The sequence below is a fragment of the Adiantum capillus-veneris genome, chromosome 10 (genome assembly GCF_014529385.1).
Source record: "Adiantum capillus-veneris isolate H3 chromosome 10, ASM1452938v2, whole genome shotgun sequence".
Classification (NCBI taxonomy): Eukaryota; Viridiplantae; Streptophyta; class Polypodiopsida; order Polypodiales; family Pteridaceae; genus Adiantum; species Adiantum capillus-veneris.
This window is the reverse complement of record NC_140940.1, coordinates 149,415,598-149,422,484: the sequence shown is the minus strand read 5'-3', so window position 1 is coordinate 149,422,484 and position 6,887 is coordinate 149,415,598. Positions and strand designations below refer to the sequence as shown.

The following is a 6,887-nucleotide window of genomic DNA, read 5'->3' as shown; positions in this document are numbered from 1 at the left end:
CTTAGCATCACCTGCACGAAGATTGCACGCGAGAGAGAGAGAGAGAGAGAGAGAGCGCAATATCATTGCTTGCTGTTGTTGGCCTAAGATTGTCGCTGATCTGAGCTACAGCTTCGGATTCGCACTCTGCAGGAGATCGTGGTCGTCCTGTCCTGCGCTGCCAGCTGTTGCACGCGTCGGCTGTATTCGTCGTCCTCCTGTCTTGCGCTGCCAGCTGTTGCACGCGTCGGCTGCTGCCCGATTGCGCCTCTGCCTCAGGACCTCAAGTCAATCTTTTAATCCCTTTAAAAAGGTCAATCTTTTAATCCTTCTTTAAAAGCTTTACCACCACCACCACCACCCCCGCCCCCGCCCCCCCCCAACCCACAGGGCGCCCGGAGAAAACAAAACAAAACAAAACCTTCTTTAATCATTCTTTAAAAGCTCCAAAGTGTTCGGCAAAAATGTGTCTTAGCTTAATATTATGCCGTTTTCTGCATGAGGGCAAAAGGAGTGTCAAAACCCCAAAAGTAAACCTAATGTCTTAAAATTTTCTCTTGGCAAATTCAAGGAAAGGAATTTTGTATGCTTGAAAAAATAATTTTTCACGAACACTGCTTAGCTTTGTGTTAAAGATGCTAAACTAGATTGGCTTTTGGTTTTTACACTAAATTTTGTTGGCCTCGAGTCCGTGGTCTTATTTTTTTAATCATCCTTTAAAAGCTGATCCTATAACCGACCCCCTCCTCCAAAAAAAAAAACTTCCATTTTTATAGCTTGGCAATGACAATATCAGCGTTCGGCAAAAATGTGTCTTTGCAAAACCTAGGTATAAGAACATTAGAGGTAAGTCTCAAAATTTGTAAGTGGGATTACACTAAACGGATTTTTTTGATTATGATTGACTTTGAAGGTTTCTACACTAAATTTTGTTAGCATAGATAAAAATCATTCTTATTCAAGAAGGAACTTACGCATCTTGTAGTCATGGACTCATTGTGGATTGATGTTATGAAGAGATAATGGTTTATGAACGTATGTATGATAAACTTTGTGTGTGTGTGTGTGTGTGTGTGTGAGAGAGAGAGAGAGAGAGAGAGAGAGAGAGAGAGAGAGAGACTTTGGTCCCCATAAACGAACATTTCCTTCCCCATGTTGGGACATATCAAATCTGCAGACTTGGTTACGTTGCGGTGATTGTTTGCCATGTGTTAAAGATGCTAATATTTTGATTGTTAAAGATGCTAATATTCTAAATCTGTACTATTCTTTTGATTATTCTTTGGTTGCTAGTTCCAAATGTCTCTTCAAAATCACTTGTCCATTGGGCTTCAAGAAGATGGAGAACGAGATTTCTTTTTACGAACATTTTCTCGTGAGCTGCGAGAAGATCTAGCATCACAATATTGCCAAGATCTTCTGCAACGCTTGGAGATAAAACTGTTATGGCTAGGAGTAAGATATAACTTATTTTCTAAGGGGAAAAATTTTTGAAATATACAAAAGATTTTCTTGACGATTTGGTTGATTGGGATGGAAATTTAAACTTAGTGTTGGCAAAAGAAAAGTTAGGCCTAATCAAATATCACAAAGTGACCCACTATGGAGGTGGAAACATTCCTTTATCATTGATGCACTATAGAATGTGTATGATAATCCGTCTCATTCCGGCAAAACGACTTTGTACTTATAAAAAGCCCTGGTAGATTCAAAATAAGTTAGATAGAAGAATGCTTTTATGAGATCATTTACTTCTTGTGAAGTTAAAGTAATTTATGTATTTTCATGTTTGTTTATTTCTCAGAGCATTGAAGTGCGTAACTTTGTAATGGAGAGAGAATTTGTGTTTGATGAATGGGCTAGTACCTCTTGGAAAGCCCTAGTTTATTTCTCTTAGACCATGTTGTGTCGTAGCTTAATGATAGTACAAACATGGCTAGTTATTTTTCTTTGACAGTTATGAAGAGAACACAGTTTTGGAAGTGTGATTGCAATTATCTTTGCAAGCATTCCAACAATGGTTGGTGCCTTGTAACCAAGCGTACCTTTTATCACCAAAAACAACAAGATGTTCTAGGAAATCTCCATCCTTCCATTAGCAAAAAACAAAAAATGGATTCAGAACAAAGACTAGATGTTGCCAATGACCTGAGTGATAGTAGAGAAATTAACCATCTAGCCAAACAAATTGATGGACCCGATAATGCAACACCTACCAGAGCCATGGGACAAAGCAAGAAGCCCAACAATTCTCAAAGAAATACATGGTGCACATGTAACATGTATTGTGCAGCAGGTGGTAGACAAGTTCATGCATCAACCTATCATCGCCATCAAGCTTTGGCACATAACTTTGAAAGCTTCAAAAATAGTTTTGGTTTATCTTCTCCACTAGATTCAAAAGGAAATATGGAAGAGAATGATGAACATCAGGCTCAAGTCTCTGAGGTTGATGGTGATGGCAATGACATCATTGATGAGCCAATGTCTATTAGTGAGAATGAGAAAATCAATCTTCTCCTCTATACTTGCAGCTAGTTGAGAGGATACTAGAGCTCCAAAATTTATGGGATGAACATAAACTACCAATAGGTGTGCAAGATAGAATGCTTTGCATCCTATTTGGAGATTTGGGGGGGGCTAGAGTGATTAAAAATGCTTCCAAGAGAAGCATGGCTAGGCTATTAATTCAACTTCCTCCTACATGGGAAGGTGACCTTGGAGGGATTCAAATTCTGGCTTGTTGGGATCAATTGCAAACCATGCTTAAAGCTCTTGGCATGGTTTCTTCCTTGCGCTATCGCATCTGCACAGGTAGTGATGTAGCCAAGCATCTACCCAAGCTTCTTCAACCAAGCAATGAGGACAACTTTACAGGAGAGGTTCTTAAGTGCACATGTGAAGGTGGATCATTGTCATCAAGGCTTAAATGTGATTGCTTGGAATGATGCGAGAAGTGTCCAGTTTGTGCCAAAGCAAGAAAATCAATGCTTTCCTTTGACTACATTCCCATTGGGCCTCAACTAAAGCTACTGACAAAGAGTAGCACTTATTGCCACAAGCTACTATGTTTATGGAGACACAAAGAGAAATGGCTCAAGGGAGATGCAATTAGCAACCAAAGAAGCATTGTTGATTTTTGGGATGGACAAAAATTCAAAGGAGTCAAGGACTTTTGGGATCCATCAGCATCTTATGAGCTACCGATTGTCTGCTCTAATCCTCTTTGCAAGAAGTCTTACACTACTTTCCTACCAGTAGACGTTATAAATCTCTTCAAAATGTCGTGAGAGAAGAGTACAACTTTGTCTGCATTGAGTGTAAAGAGGACATAGTGTGTAAAAAGAGCCTACAAAAGGTACATAGAACCATCACATTGTTGTTCTTTTTGAAAGATCTCATGATTTCAAACCAAACTTATTTTTTGGGTGGCCATGTGAATAGGGTGATCCTCGAAATGTAGCATTGCTGCTACATTGGGATGGATTTCAGACATCACAGACAACCCAAAAGAGTTGTGGGGTAGTAGAGGTCATGGTGTTGAATCCAAGAATCAAGTCTTCCATTGATATCTTGCCAGTTTTGTTTATCCCTCAAAGTTGCAAGAAAATTATGAAGGTTTCTGATGAAGTTTTTGGGGCATTTTTGGAACCTTTGCTAGATGAGCTGGAAAGCCTATACCTGAATGGTGTGGAGGTGTTGTATGACTATCCCATAGAGAAGATCTTTGGTGCCAATCAACAAGGTCTTTCAAAGCTATGTACGATACACACTATGGTCATGATGGTTATAGGAGACCATCCGACACAGTGAAAAATAGGTCTCTTCAAGAATGGAGGACAAGAGTTTTGTAGGCGTGAAAAACCTCAAGCAACTCTAGTACGACCTGGTATAGGATCAAAAGAGGGGCGATACATCTATAATGAAAATCGCCGACAAGCTAGATATCCACCTTCAAGAGGACCATTGAGGAGATGACAAAAGCTCTTGATGAAGCTAAACGGTGTTGCATAGACAAAGAAAAGGAAGCATCATGGAAAGAAGCTGGTCTCTCAGGAGAATCCATATTCTGGAGATTGTATGATCTATATGGATTTGACTCTCTAGATTTAGTCTACGACCCAATGTAAATCTTATCATTGAATGTATTCAAGAAAGATATCTCACATTTATTTGAAAGTGTTGAGGCTCGTCTAAAGAAAGAAATCGATGCTGGTGTGTGTGTTGTTAAAAAGGCATCACCTTCCTCCAGTCGATATGGACGTTGGCCTAACTCTCCAAGCATCTACTTTGCAAGCTTCAAGGCAAAGGAGAACCAAAAGTTCATCCAATGGTGTCTACCATATGTTTTGAGAGTTGTTAGTGGCATTCCTCCTGAAATGCATGTTTTGGGATTTTTGCTGATTGACATTGCACACAGCTTCTACAACCATAGTAGAGATCATGGATGGTCTGTGAAAGACATAAAAGTTGTGAAGGCATTGCTACAATCATGGAGATTTCGAAATGAAGAAATATTTGGTGCGAACTCATCACCTCTAGAACATGTATGTATATCTTGATTAGTTAACAATAAGTTTGATATATTTATTTAGGAGAGTAATCTCTTGATAACTTGTTTATAGGTAATCGTGAGATGCTTGATGATGTCTTGCACCATGGGTTGCATGACCGCTTTTGGTGTTACATATTTGAACGTCTTGTAAAGGCATACAGCTCCATCAAAACAAATAACATGGAGGCTGAAGCTTCTTTTGCAAAGTTCTATTTGAGAAGGTTCTTCATAAGAGCTTTTCAGGCTATCCGTGGTGATAGTGACAATCTCTTACCTTCTGAAAGGTTTTGGAAGGACCTACATTGTGCACTGATTCTTTCTCAAAGTAGCTCGCTATTAGCAGATGCTCCATCATGTGATTGCTCTCCGCCGTGACATATGGATGGGCTATTGGTTGTGTCTTCAATTGAAAAGGCTAAATCTATGTGGAGTGATCTATTAAAATATGGAAGTAATGCACCATGCACTAGAAATCTTCTTCTTAAGGGGATTGCAATATCAAAGAAGAGATGCACTTATAGAGATCCTACTAGTGAATACAAAACTTATCTAAAGAAGTTTTGGAACATTTTAGAGCAGTACTTCCAATGTCTGGAAGTAAAGACATACCAAAAGTTCCTCTTTAAAGGGGATATATTTAATGTGGGCACCAATGTCATAGTGAAGGTGGATACCGATGATGCAATGGTGGAACACAGAGGTCACTAGAAGGCTTGTATAACATCCTTGTTCTCAACACAGTTTGATGGAAAGTGTATGCTTATCTTTGGTGGACGGTATTACAAGCAATGCATTGTGGGAAACGGGGACTCAAAACAATTGTTGATGGATCCAATTACTCAAATGAGTGTGCGTGAGAGGGCCCCTTTGCCTTTCACATGGGATTGTGTTGGGCCCATCTACTCTATACTTCACAAATTTATTCCATTGTCAATACCAAGGAGGCAGAGGCTCATTGCTTATGAGGTGAAGGATTTGAGGCAGAGTGATAGCTTGTTAATGGGAGGAGGTTGTGGAAATGTTCCATTATGGGTGGAGGTCCATGATATAGTTCAAGTGTGCTTGAATAGCGAGAATGCAATATAGGTTCAACATGCTGTTGTTAGAGAGACTGATTACGAAAGGAAAAGGGCAAAGCTTGCTTTATTGGAGCGTGATGCATATTAACAAAACACTTATAAAGTTTGCAGAGAGGAGCATCAATGGAGAAGTTGGGATACATGTTCCACTCAAATTAAAGATTGGATGGTCACAAAACAAAAAAAGGTTATAAAGCCTGGACAACTGGCTAGATGGATACCTATTGTTTGGCATTCTCCATAGACATATAATTGTGGTAGCCCCTTTTATTCAGTCACTACTAGTAATCTTGTGGAAATATTTTAGAAAGACTATTGCTTCATGGATGACAATTGTTGTATTCATTGTTATGGTGTTCTTTACATATCTTTTGTATAACTTCACTCATATGGTATGCAAGCATGGCTAGTACATTTGTGGAAGTAGTTTAGAATGCTAGTATACTTGTGGAAGTAGCTTAGAATGACTATTACTTCATGGATGACAATTTTTGTATTCATTGTTATGCAAGTAGTATACCTCTCGAAGTAGTTTAGAATGACTATTGCTTTATGGATGACAATTGCTAGCTTCATTGTTGCGATGTTCTTTGCATATCTTTCTTAGAACCTCATCATAGAGTATGCTAGAACTTCTAGGAGACCTACTTTATGGATGGAAATTATTGTACTTATTGTTATGGCATTATTTATATATCTTTTGTATAACTACACTCATAGAGTATGCAAGCATGGCTAGTATACTTGTGGAAGTAGTTTAAAATGCATATTATTTTATACATGACAATTGTTGTATTCATTGTCACGATTTTCTTACATGTCTTTCTAAAACATTACTCATAAACTAATGACAAGTGTGTGTATAATTTTTGAGATAAACTTTGTTACTTAAATGTCTTGCTGCTCATGTGTGTGTTCAATGCTTTGTTTTTTCAAATATGAGTTATCCACAGTCCTTTGTGGAGCAACTACTATCTTTCTCTAATGAAGAGGCCCTCAATTTTTTGATTCTTGGAGGGCCAATCATCTTGGAAATAAGAGAGTTGTTTCTTCTCCATCTAGCATCTCTATAGGTGTTGACATTACTAGCAAACGAGAAATATGACCCAACCATATATGAACAGGTGTTTAGGCCTCCACCTCCTAAGCTTAGAGAACCCAATAAACTCTATGGTAGGGATTTCCTCTTAGAAGAGGGTAATAACCAACATAGAGTTCTTTATTCAAACTATGGGTTTGTTGAAGGATGGTTTGACAAACACAAGCCATTTGGA

General features: G+C 38.6%; 1 pseudogene; it reads left to right on the top strand.

Annotated features, from left to right (window-relative positions):
• Positions 1–2,388: 2,388 nt before the first annotated feature.
• LOC147449849 (uncharacterized) lies at positions 2,389–2,927 on the top strand (annotated as a pseudogene).
• Positions 2,928–6,887: the final 3,960 nt, after the last annotated feature.